This window comes from Prionailurus viverrinus, chromosome A3 (genome assembly GCF_022837055.1).
Source record: "Prionailurus viverrinus isolate Anna chromosome A3, UM_Priviv_1.0, whole genome shotgun sequence".
Classification (NCBI taxonomy): Eukaryota; Metazoa; Chordata; class Mammalia; order Carnivora; family Felidae; genus Prionailurus; species Prionailurus viverrinus.
The window spans coordinates 124,297,011-124,311,163 of NC_062563.1; positions in this window are offsets into that span (position 1 = coordinate 124,297,011).

Sequence of the window (14,153 nt, forward strand, 5' to 3'; positions counted from 1 at the left end):
CTAGAATATACTGGGCACTACAAGCAGTTAATGTTACATACATTCAAAACAAGGAGACCCAGACCCAAAAAAGAGGTGGTTGGAGGTAAGGAGAGATTTGAGTTGTTCCTTTAGAGTTAGAAATACTATCTCTCTCCTCTGGACTCATTATGGGACTTACCAAATGTACCTGCTTATATTCCACATACATAGATCATGTCTACCTTCCCTTAACACAGATGCATATATACCCCCAGGATTATATTGAAGCTTTATATTAAATAGCATTTATATGAAGTGTGTGTGAATGTGTGAGTGTGTGTGTGTGTATAAATGCTAAGTCAAATATATTATAAAAACCCTGAATTTCTGCTGTGTTTCACTTATATTTCAGCCTTATCAATCTCTGAATATTTGGGAAACTCAACTCAAATAGACTAGGTAATTTTCAAATACTAAGCTCTAAACACATATTTTCCTCTACAGTAAATAATTATTACTGAACTCCTACTTATGTGAGACACAACAATATAAAACACTTCCTCTTCCTCAAAGAGAAAACAGGTAACTTCACTGTGAGGTGCTATGATAGAGGTATGAAGGCAGTGTTAGGAGAGTCCAGAGGAAAGTCACTATGTTCCATGTAGTGAGAGGAATAAGGTCGGGTGGATATGACAGTAGGAAGGACAAACAGATGAATGAATGAATGACACATAAATGAAAAGACAGAACAAACTTTGAAGGGAAAGGATAAATCTTAAGGGGAAAATAATACGAGAACAGGTACTACAGAGACAAATTTACCCAGATAAGAAATCTTAGGTAGAGGATCTTTGGGGAAAAAACACAGACAACTTGACTGAGTCAAGTTGTGTAGGGTTCTGGCTCTCTGATTAGACTTTCTGAAATACTGCTGATCCCTCCTTCTTGTATTTGAACTGTATAGCCACTGCAATTTCAGGCCTGGGGAACCTGGAACTGACCAAGCTTGATTCTGTAAAGGACAAGTCCTTAATCTACGGGGTTTAGAACAATGGCTGAGTGTGGAGAAAAATGTATGTCAGTCCTCAATCACAGAAATATCATCAGCATATGACTGCACACAAATAAATGCATGCAGGTGGGTACCTCTCTTCCCCCAACACACATGGACTAGTCTGTCCTCAGGCAGCTATGAACTGAGGGATCATACTTCAGAGCAGAGGACACTAATGTCAGAAGATATAGAGAATTTAGCCTCTTTCCTAACATTTTATGTGAGGCTGAGAGTGTGGAGATTTCGGATCTGTGTTGCAGCCATCAGGGACATTCAAGTAGACTCTAAATCCCATCTAGCTAGGATGACATTATAATGAATTAGACCTCCAGGAATAAAGCAGATGACAATTTTCCATGGAAACTACAATGCAGTTGATTGATCAGCATTCCACAGTGGCCAGAGCAGAGTATTTGGAGCTTGACTACCAACATTAGATCCTCATTAGGTCTCTTATCAGCTATGATTTGGGGGCATGTTGCCTAACCAATCGGAGCTAGTTTTTGCTCATCTGATAAAAGGCATCAACTGCCTCTTAAATGATGAATTCAAAATATCCCACAAGCCCTCATCTAGTTGTTGTCTTTCCCTTCCCCCTCTCTTAAATCACCCTGGCTTTGTTGCCTAGTTTTCTTCCACACTATTGGTTTCCTCTCGCATACTCCCTTTTCTCTGCCCATTTTTTCCATGTTAGTATAATCTGGGGCTGTAACCTTCCTATTAATTCAGTCTCCCTGGAGCATCTCATTGTCTTTGATGATTTTAGTACTACTTACGAGGAATGTTTCCTACACCTCTATCTCCAAGCTTAGCCTCTGTTAACTTCAGAAGCATATATCTAACTGCCTACAGAACATCTCAGCATAATCATAACTGGCAGAGAACAGAACGGAGTCTACACTTAGTCCCACTCTTCTTCCAGGTAGCAATGGAGCAGGTAAGCAGTTAGGAGGAAAAGCCAGCTGAATGGTATCGGGTTCACATGTAATATATGGTAAGGAGAGTGGACTTAAAGGCAGAAGGAATCATGAAACTGAAAAGATCTTGGGTAAGGAGACAAGAAAGTATGAACATCAATGAGGATGATAACTGCAATGTATGGAAGTACTTCAAATACCATCAAATTCATAAAAATGAATCATGATATTTATTTTTAAAAACTCCCTGGTCATCTTTGTAAGATGCTCAGGAATCTAATGACCACTGGTAAATAAAGGGAAGGAGTCAGGTAGTTCACTTGCCTTTCCCAAAAGGAATATACCGCAAGGTAAACAAGTAGTTAATGAAGGAAATTCTCTCCCTCTCTAGAAAATATTCTAGATATTGAATAAAGAAAGAATGAAAGAATTAGAATCTCTCCATATGACATATAACATACCATAACAAAACAATGGACTAAGATGTTGATTATCAACAGCTTCTAACATCTCTAAAAAGCAAAACAAGAAGATATTATGAGTCCCTAATGAAAACAAACAATTCTACCTCTGAGGTTACCTCTGAAGTGTTCTTGCTTGAATATCAGAATCTGAATGTGATCAACTCCCTAAGTCTAACTTCAACTTACAGCAAATGAAAATAACAGAAAATGCAATCAACAATACCATGGTATATGTTCTAGGAAAAAATAATCTGGTTTCTTCAACAAGTAGAAAGGGTTGATAAGATACGGAGACAAAACTCAAAACAGATCTAAGGGATATATCAACTAAAGTCAATGTATGCTCCTTATTTGGAATCTGATTATATAAACTAAAGACGATAGACATGTGAGAAAATTTTAACGTCTACTGACTAGAAAGTTGTTAATAGTAAGGAATTATTTATTATTCTTATTTATTTTAATAATTATTATTTATATGCATCATAATGGTATTGAAGTTTTTAAAATGTATGACTTTTAGACAGTCATACTGAAATATTTGTAAGTGAAATAATATGATAACAGATTTGTTTCAAAAAAACAGGGATGAGGGGAAATGAGTGAGGTATAGATTAATGGTTAATTGTTAGAGCTATCAATGGGTAAAATTGCATTAAACTATTCTGTCTCTTGTATGTTTGCAATTTTCCATAACAAAATTATACACACACACACACACACACACACACACACACACACACACCCTAGGACAGTTTGATTGAACAAAGATTCTGATGCAGCCAGGGTATTGTTATAAAATCAGGGGAGGAATCTGTTTTAGGGTTTAAGCATTCTTGACATCAAATGGCTGGCTGCAGGTAAGTTGACACCATAGGTACAGAGTATAATATGGATTTTGTGGTGCATGGTGGATGATTAAGAAGGAGAGATATTGCCAAGGAGTAACTGAGAGGTCTCTCAGCCTCTCAAGTCAATCACACTTTATTAAACATTCTGGTAGCACAATAATCACCTCAGGCACCCATGAAAAGTACAAATTCTATGATCCAATCGGGATCCAATGAGGAAGGATCTGGGAAGTTATAGGTTTAACTAGCTCTCCACATGCTCATCATCACAATTTAGGAATCAAAGTAGTTAATTTCAAGGTGCAACATAATATTCAATTGGGAATAACTTGTAAGCAATTGGAAATTGGAGGGAGTTGGATTAGAATTATATAAACAAAAGGTAATACAGGTTTGGGACTCATTTTCATAGACTTTCAAAAATAATTTATTAGAGGCACTTCTCCAAAGGAGGGACAAAGACATAACCTCCATTAGCAAAAAGGCACTACTGGCCATTTGGGGTGCCAGTAACTCACCATTTTTGCCCCCCATATCACAACTGATTGAGAACTGCACACAGAGACAAATGGGGCTGAATCAGAAATTGTTGTGATGGTAATGAATGGAGGAAGGCAATTTGGACCCGATGCAAAACGGGGGGCTCCTAGTCTTTCCCTAATGGGCTTGAAGTTAATGCACCCCACATAAAGCATACCTGATACACCTTCTCATCTGTGCCTTTAAGAGGTTGCCTGGCCTAATTGTTTTACTGCCGAGAAAGTAGGGATTAAAGCACTGGCCCTTCTAAATCAGCAAGGAGACAGGCAACTAGAGAGAAACAGAAATTGGAGCCTGTCTCTTATCTTTCTGGCATCATGAGTCTATCTGATGATAGAATGGCCCAGTGGATATCAGGTTCTCCTATAAGAAAGAATGAACAAGCAATAGCAAGGGACCAGAAATGTGCCTTCCAACAAATCCCTTCACCCATAGGCCAAGGCAGGATTTAAAGATTAGCATTATTTGCTGCAGGCACTATTTGCAAAAGCCTCTCTATACTTCATTGATGTTTATTCAAAATTTCCATAATATGATGTAGCAAGCTCTTCGCATAATGGAGAACAAAAATGAGTTTTTCAGGCTTATTTTGGTTACTTCCTAAGACTGAACAAAACCAAAGGTGGTAATTTCACTGAAAAAGGTCATTAATTAAAAGTTTGGTTTTCCATTTCTTGTTGAGATAATATATGTCATGTGCTCAAAAGATGGCCTAGCACACAGTAAGTCCCTGATAAATGTTGCTTTCATTGTGGTCATTGTTAAATAAAACTTGTTAAGAGATATAGCAATTGTGACAGAGAGTTTTAGGGAACGAGTTTATTTAACGAAACCTAACAATTTTATTATTTACTATAATTTTTAAATGTTGATTGAATCTTCCCAGTTGAATCCTGAAAAATTAAAAACATAGGTATGGGTCCTACATGCTTCTCAGCATACTTCAGTTTACTACGAATCAGCAGAACATGCCAGGGTTTGGAATTTATATTTGTCACTTTAAATCTGAGCTCCCTCATTTATAACTGTGTTGCCTTAAGCTGGTTACTTGACCTTTCTGAGATTCAGGTTCTTCATCTGTAAAATAGGTATGTAACAGTTCACTTGGCTATCAGAGAGAGATGATAATAGTACAACCTCCAGAGGGTTACTCAAAGAATAAATGGGATCACATTAATAAAGTGTTTCTTTTAAAATATAATGCTCAAGGGGCGCCTGGGTGGCTCAGTCGGTTGAGCGGCCGACTTCAGCTTAGGTCATGGTCTCACGGTCCGTGAGTTCGAGCCCCGCATCAGGCTCTATGCTGACAGCTCAGAGCCTGGAGCCTGTTTCAGATTCTGTGTCTCCTTCTCTCTGACCCTCCCCTGTTCATGCTCTGTCTCTCTCCGTCTCAAAAATAAACGCTAAAAAAATTAAAAAATAAAATAAAATACAATGCTCAAATAGTGTTTTTAGCATTTTATTATTTTTTTTAATTTATTTAATTAATTCATTTAAATTCAAGTTAGTTAACACACAGCATATGTTAACTTTATTGGTTTCAGGAGCAGAACCCAGTGACTCATCACTTACATGGAACACCCAGTGCTCAAGCCAACAAGTGCCCTCCTTAATACCCATCACCCATTTAGGCCATCCCCGCACCCACATCCCCTCCAGCAACCCTCAGTTTGTTCTATGTATTTAAGAGTTTCTCATGGTTGGCCTTCCTCTCTGTTTTTATATTTTTGCTCCTTCCCTTCCTTTAGGTTCATCTGTTTTGTCTCTTAAATTCCACATATGAGTGAAATCATATATTTACCTTTCTCAGACTGACTTATTTTGCTTAGCATAATACACTCTAGCTACATCCACGTTGTTGCAAATGGCAAGATTTCATTCCTTTTGATTGTTGAATAATATTCCATTGTAAATATATACCACATCTTCTTTATCCATTCATCAGTTGATGGACATTTGGGCTAATAATATGGCTATTGTTGACAGTTCTGCTATAAACACTGGGATGCATAGTGCTCTTTAATATACTGCCTTCTATTTTAACTTTTTAAAAAATCCCATGACTAAAATAAAACAGATTATTTTTATTTATATTTTGCAACTATGGAGACCAATATTCAGTGAGTCACTTACTGTATTAGTTTTCTATTGTTTAATGATATTTCCACAGACTTAAAAAAAACTCACATTTGTTTTCTTGAAGTTTTTGTGGGTCATATGTCTGGAGAAGAGTTTGTGTTCTTTACTTGGGGTGTCACATAGTTGCAATAAAGATGTCATCTAGGGTTAAAGTCTCATCTGAGGCTCGACTGAGGCAGAACCCACTTTTTAAGTTCATTTAGGTATTAGAAGAATTCAGTTCCTTATGGTCTTTGTTCTGAGGGGTTCAGTTTCCTACTGGCTATTGGTTGGAGGCCTCTCTCAGCTCCTAGATGCCATCCATAGTTCCTTGCCATGTGGAATTCCCCACTACGGCCACTTACTTCCTCAAGGTCAACAAGGGAGTGAGAGATACCCTAAGAAGGCAAGAACTACAATGCTGCATGATATAATGATGTACTCTCATACATCTCATCACCCTGCCAAATATTGATTAAAAGCAAGTCACAGACCTCCCTATACTCTAGAGAAAGAAACCACGCAAGGGTGTAAACATCCAGAGGTAGGGAATATAGGACCAATTTAAGAGTCTGTCTGCCCCTCTTACCCATAGGCATATTTCTAGGAACAGAACCAAAATTATAACCCAGTATTTCTAGTTAATATTTTATGCTCTTTTCATTTTGGCAGTCAATTTTCAGGAAATATTTAATGAGCATCTACTATGTACAAGGCCTTAATCAAGGTAAATAAAGTAAATAATTCAATAATTATGACATGAAAAACTATCCTTCAATAACAGGGAATACAGGAGGTACCAAAATAATTATTCCACAATGATAAGAATGTTATGAAAAGAGGGAAAATGAGTTATGACTGACATGCCAAGAAAGTCAAAAAGAAAAATACTGGGTTCAAAGAAATAGAGTAGGTCTGAGAAAACCTATACTTTCCAATAAAAAAGTAAAAAGTTTCAATTTTGTTTTATAATATAGCAATGCATATTAATTTTTTTGCTTTTTAATATTTGTTTTTAAAGAAAAGTAATAAGTCCAATGTGAGGCTTTGATTATTCTGAAAATAACGTTGCTGAAAATATACTGGAAGCAAGTCAGTTAACATTGTCACAATTGTCATTTCCTGTTCAAAGACATTTTCTAAATATGAAAATAGAATTTGGTAAATGTTGGTTGTCTTAGTACTCTGTGATGTGCGCCATAAAAACCCTGATGATAAACACTGACAATGATACAATAGTTATTTCCCCCTTACATGTCTAACAGCAACACCATCTTAAGCTGTTATAATGTTAAGCCTTATCGGTGGAGGTATAGAATTGAAAGGCTTTAAGCTGGGGAAAGAAAAATGATTTAAGGGTTTGGATGAATTGCACAGGCCCGTAAAATGGTATTAAAGCAGTTCTGAAAGATTTGAAGAGTATACAATACCCTGTAAATGCGTTACGCTTTGGTATCATTAACGAATGATTGGACACCACAGAAGAGGGAAATGTGAGATGGAATATCAGAATCGCACAAGACACTTAGTCTTAAGAGGCATCTGAACCATGATGGTTGACAACTAAGCCGTTGCTCCTTATCACACAAATATTGATCACTATAAGAAAGCTTGCTCTCAAAGCAGAACTCCCAGAGCCAGGAACTGATAGAGAAACTCAGAGAAAACATTTTGTTTTTATGTATTGGATCAACTCAAGAAAGCTGTGGCCATGCATAATAGTGACCATGTTGGAAATCAGACAGGAAGACTTAGGAAAGCTAGTTCTTCAGGAAGAAAGTAAGGTCAATATTCAAGAAAATGAACTAGCCAATACTATTTTAACTTCTATGTCTAATGCCTACATGTGGCCACTTGCCAACCTAGGGTCCCCACCTACTGTGCTATTTCATCCAAATAGAAGGAAAGATCTCAGCCAAAGATAAAGATTAGTTTATTTTTAACTCTTTTCTTTCCACACCTACTGAGGATGACAATGCTGCAAATGGGCACAAGAGACAATGGCTGTGTTTTCTTTATGATCTTGTACTGCTGCCTATTCTGTTCTAAGTACTTTCCACGTCTTATTTAACTTCACAAGAACCCTGTGAATCTATTTTCAGATGAGGAAACCGAGATCTAGAGAGGTTAAACAAATTCCTCAAGCTCATAAAGCAAGAAAATATGGAGTCAGAATTGAAACCCAGCCACTAAGCCCAAAGACACACAGTCTTCTTTACCTCACTCTAAGGACAGCTGTCAATGATGCCACCAAAAATCCCTTACATGTCAGCAGCTGGAGAACAATGGGCCACACACTCAGGTTCCCAATAAATAAGGGGCCAGAATTATTTTTAAGCAATTGAATTTCAGGTTCAGAGACTCCAAATACAATCTATTAAAATATTCGAGCCACAGTTTAGAGACTACAGCTGTCTGTGTTAATTCTACGTATAAGCCTCTACACTTCTGTTCTTGGCCGATTGTCAGAGCTGGACGCCCAGGTAGCAATAAGATGCAGAAGGTTGAAATAGGATGCTATGACTCATCTTTGCTGACTTTTGAGGTATTTCAGTTAAGAGCAGTGATATATTCTCATATAAATGCAGGGAGTTGATATTATTACTTTTATTTTTACAATGCCATAAAAGGAGAGCCAACCAACATGCTATGTACTAGAGAAGGATTATCAAGCACTGATTAGCCCCAAAATTAATGGAAACAGGTGCCTAACAACATAGGCCCTCCCAAGATAACTTCTTATGTTCTGATCTTTTCCCTCTTAATATAGACTTACATAGTAATTAACTATTCTAGAGCTCATTTCCCACATATTTCAATTCAATACCTGGAGCTAATATGACACTTAAATTAACTAAGATGTTAATGAGCATAAAGCACCTAAAATGTGCTTCTTTGTGTACACATTTACAAGAGTGATGTCTGCCTTTAGTACCAGATTCTCAGTCTGGGATGGCTAGATCACATGGAGGGAAATCAAAACTAGGCTACATATAGGTCAAAGCAGGTCTGTATACATCAACATAGTTGCAAGCAGATAAGGCTGCAGTCAATGTAAGAGAATACATAGAAAGTTACTGAGATGAAGATGATACTAGTTGGAAGAGACAACAGGTGCTGAGAGTACTATAGTTCAGAAAAACAAAACAAATATCAGGGTAAAGCAATGCTATAGACCAACACTTACCAAAATTTAATATGCACAAGAATCACCAGGATATTTTGTTAAAATGCAGATTTTTGTGCAGTAGGCTTGGGAGTGGGGCCTGGGATTCTGTATTTCTAATAACTTTCCAAGGATACCTAGTCTATAGATTATGTATTGAGTAGCAAAGCTGCAGAAAAAGCAGAAAGACAGGCCTTTTGTGGAACTGCGTAGGAGAAAATGGAAAGCATGCCAATACTCTAGCAGTAACTAGAAGGACAAAGGCTCAGTCAGCTCTTGAAGGAAGCATAACCATAGGGCTTTATCCTCAAAGCCAAAGCATATGTTCAACTGGCTGCATTCATCTAATCACTGGTTATTAAGTAGCTTTTATGCTCAGACCTAGTTCTTGTGCAGTAGAGAGTCAGTCCTCTGCCCTCTACACATAGAAGATACTGTAGAGAATGGAAGCAGCTCCAGAGTTACATGATGTGTGCTCAAGTGGAGTTTCTATTACCTACTTGCCATTTTGCCTTGGTCAAGTTTTATTTTCTATGAATCATCCTTTCCTTTGTTGTAAATCTGGGAGAACAATGTCCCTTCTGCTATATTAATCAAGGAAGGCTGATTAAGAAACAACTCCCAAAATTTAATGGCTTAACATAATAAAACTTTATTTCTTATTTGTTTAACAGTTCAATAATGGTGTTTTGCAGGTGGCCTTCCACACTGTAATTCAGGAGTTCAGGATCCTTCCATCTTGCGGCTCTATTTTTCCTTATATGCTCAGAGCTCTCTTATTTCAGCCAGTAGAGAAGGAAAGCATATGGGCAAGCATGCAGGAGGATTTCGATTAGCTTGGTTGAGAACTGGCACATATCGATTTATATGTGCTCTATTGACTAGAACTTAGTTACTTGGGCCCACTTCACTTCTAGAGAGGCTGAAAAATGTAGTTTATCCTCATGGTCAAGACAAAGAGGAGGTAATTTTGGTGCACATATATCTTATGCTTTCTCAACCAGAGCATTAAGTCTTAATTTCCTATAATACCCACAACATGTAATAAACTAACTTCTCTCCTAGTCACGTAGAACAGAGACTTCTATGTACTCTACATGGAAAAATTTAGAAAATCATCACTTAAATATCCTTTAGTGCTTGGTCAATCTTTGCTATACCTATATACTACTGAAGGTAGCTAGAATATCAAATGAGCAGACACATGTAAATACTCTTAAGCTACATAGGACTATATGAATGAAAGGTGCTCCAGAAGAGAAAAATGAATGAATCAGGCTAGGCTGAGGGAAGTAGAAGCAGTAGCTGTAGGAGAGGTACTAGGAACTGTGCAAGGTGGTTTCCTTTTCCTGCATTTCTTTTGCAATATTTTAAATTTCCTCGTCTATCTGATGACCTCTTAGTCTTTATAGAAGTCTCCCCCGAATCACTTTCTCCAAAAAGCTTTATTAAACCCTTCCCTCAAGCTCAGTGTGTCACTAATTTCTCTACAGACCCCAAGCAACATAATGCATTCCTCAGTTGGCATATTGCATATGTGTGTGTGTGCGTGAGTGTATGTATATGTGTGTGTGTGTATATATGTACAAATATATACATATTTATTGTATATGTGTGTGCGTGTATATATATTTGCCTCCCACTAAGAACAGAAATCATTTTGTATTCCTCCCTCTTTGCTTGGCACATGGTATTAGACATTTAATTCACATGTTCTGAAAAAGCTTTAGTTTTCTTTTCTTTTCTAAAATCAGAGTCCTGTTGTCTGTTTAGATTAATTGGAGGTTCCATAAACATGTTTAGATCCTCTGAGGTTCCAAGGCAGGGTCCCCAGGAGCTATCTCATATTTTTCATCCTGATACAGTTTATTTATTGATACCATCCTTAAACTGAATTAGCAGAAAAAATAATCCGTGGGACTTTGGTCCCTATGGCTGGTAAGCATAGTAACAATGACTTCAGAAACTGGGGTAAGCTGATGCAAATAATCCCTGGGAGCTAAAAGGTTTGTCTCAATGCACCCCAAATTATACTTCATAAATATAAATATACTTGTAGCACTAAATTTGGGTACATGATGACTTGGATATGATTAAGGAGTACATTCTTCCATCACTCCTTGTCTCAGGAAACAATTTTGTTTCCCAGAATGGTTTGGAGCTATAGTTTGTCTCTCTAGAAGAGCTCTGTTGAAAAGATAAAGATAGAGGACTGCTTTCTCTATCACTCACTGCTGAGTAAAAGGGATGAGAAATCTGTCTTGCAAACCACCTTTCTCAATTTAGTTGCACCAGAGAATAAAATAAATGTGTATTTTATCTACTTAATCTCATGAATTCTATGCAAGCCTAGCCCAGTGGCTGACTATGACAAGCCATCAGAAATTCTTTCTTAATTTTATATTTCTCCATTTCGCAACTGCTTGATAAATGATTATATCTGACAGCTTTTAATCCATGTAAGAGTGATCACTGGCGATGAGGGCTTTAGAAGAATTGTATGTATGTTGTCCTTCTCCTTGTGCATCCTGTTACCTGCTTTTTAATCAAGAGATGTGCCACACACTGACAGAGTCTTTCATTACATGCTCTATTCAGGGATTCAGTATTTTTTACAGCTAGTACATGATAAACAGTAAAGATGCACCCCCTATTACAAAAACAGATTTATTAATAAATAGCTGACACTTTGTACTTTTGCAGAATACCAAAGCAATTAGTGACAGCAGTAGAATGATTTTCAATACCTACAGAGCAAAATATCATATTGATTTAAGCTCAAAGCTTTCTCTAAATAACAACCAAGGAATTGCCTACTGTATTTGGTCAATCCTTTTAAATAACAGGTGGTAAAAAAGAAAATACATCAGTAAAACTTCTTTGAATGCCCTTCCCCTTGGTTAAATTGGATATTTTAGCCAATTTGCCAACAAAGAGTAACTGGTGGAACCAATGGCATCAGGACTTATTTAGGCTTCTTTTTTTTTTTTTTGTCTTATGTTTGCTTTTATCAATCAATCAATCAATCAATCAGTCTCAATTTCATGTAAAATTGAGATATTTATTGAATTTGAAAGCAAAGGATTCACTATGGGAGAAAATGTAACATTTAGATCATGAAATCATAAAATCACAAAGTCATAGGACTCTGAACCAGAAGAAATGCAAAGAAATGGACTAGTCTAGCTTCTTCCCTGGGGAAATATGATGTTATTCTTACTCCCAACCTCTCCTAACTCACATAATTACAGATGACACACTGAAGGCAGTAGAGAAAATCTGATTACCCAGCAGATCCAGATTACCCATCCAATAAGAATTTGGATGGATCCAGAATTCTGCACTCCCTGTTCTCGGTGCCATTCATTCATTCATTCCCTACTAAGTTCTGAGCACTGGGAGGCAGCAGAGAATAAACACAGACAGCATTCCTTCCTTCCGGGACCTTTCATTATACTCAAAAGAGACAGACCATAAATAAGTAAGTAAAAAATGGTATTTTGGGAAGTGAAAACTCCTATAGAGAAAAGCAGGGTAGGTAGAATATGGTATACAGAGTGTGAGAAAATGCACTGCTCTTTTTTAACATGATGGTTGAGGAAAACCTCATTGATAAAATGGTTAATAAGTAGTGACTTGAAGGAAGGAAGGAAGGAAGGAAGGAAGGAAGGAAGGAAAAGAAGAAAGGAGTCACGTGGCTTTGTAGAGCCAGGGATATCTGGATAGTGACCCCAAAGTGGAAGCACACTTAGTACACTTACATGTGTGCCTATTGTATGCTTATTTTTGTTCAGATTTATTTTTATCACATTCTATCCTTTTTCATCTTCATTGGAACTGTCTTTTCTTGTTCTTTTGGAGACTAAGATAGCTCAACAAATCGTCACCTGCTTCTGCCATGGCTCCCAAATCTTGGAGCTGTGCCATTTTCAAGTCCCAGCCACTGCTTCTATTCCAGCCTCTCAGCATGACTGTCAATCTCCCCCTCTCCTATGCCTGGTTCATCTCAGGACACATAGTGCCTCAGCTCAGAGGAGTCATATACATTCTCTCTTGTCACATTCAACACCTGAGGCTTATTTGACCCAATTTTTTTTCATGAATTTTAGTTCCACCTTATGCTGAATAATCCTTTGAGAGAACAATGATGTGAAAGGGCTATAGAGGTACAGGTTACAAAGCTGTCTTGCATCTTAAATAGAATCACTAATAAAATATGCCTCTTTGTCAATTACTGGATACACACTCTATGCTAGTCCTCATGCTCAATGAGGAGATGCTGAGATGCTCCTGTCTTCAGAAATGCTTGCAAGAGACAGTTCTTTGCCAGAGGCAATCAGCATTTGTCTGAGAGCAGCACTGTGGGAGCTGCCCACCACATAGCTCTAACCCAGTCCTCTCAATATGTGAGGATTTTGGAGGAGAAGGCTTGTCTTGGGTATGCATGTGTGTGTTTCAACGTGGCCAGCACTGTTCTAGGCGCCATATGGCAGGGAAAAAAAGTAAAATACATGATTTCCCCTAAGAAGTTGGCTGCTTAGTTGATATGACAAGATATTTATCTGGAAAGTTATATGGTGATGCACCATGAGAACCAGAGTTTAAGACCACGATAGGAATATTATAAAACAAAAATGACTGACTGGTCCTCCAGCCATTTCCCAACATTATACTCATCTACTCTAAGCTAAATTGATAAATGCAAAGGAATCAGCAACATTATTGTTCAGATGGATTCAAATACCCTATTGGTGATTTTATTTTTTGTTACAAAGAGCAAAAATAAATTTTCTATGAATTCTGTTTTTGGAAGTATCAAAATGTATCCCTCTTTATAAATTCAAAACTCTACTTATAAGCACTTAGGTATGGGAATCCATTAGCCAATTTTTATTTCTACTAATAATCTTAGTAGTTCACCTATATTTGTGTCTTTTCTTTTTTAATCCCACATGCCCACTATTTGGTAAAAGTTGTGGCAATGTCTACTATAACTCTTTGTGCCATTTTTTAAATCTTTCAAAATGTCTTGCTTCTGACCAGATTTCCTAAGATTCTCACTCTGTCTTTTATACTACTCAT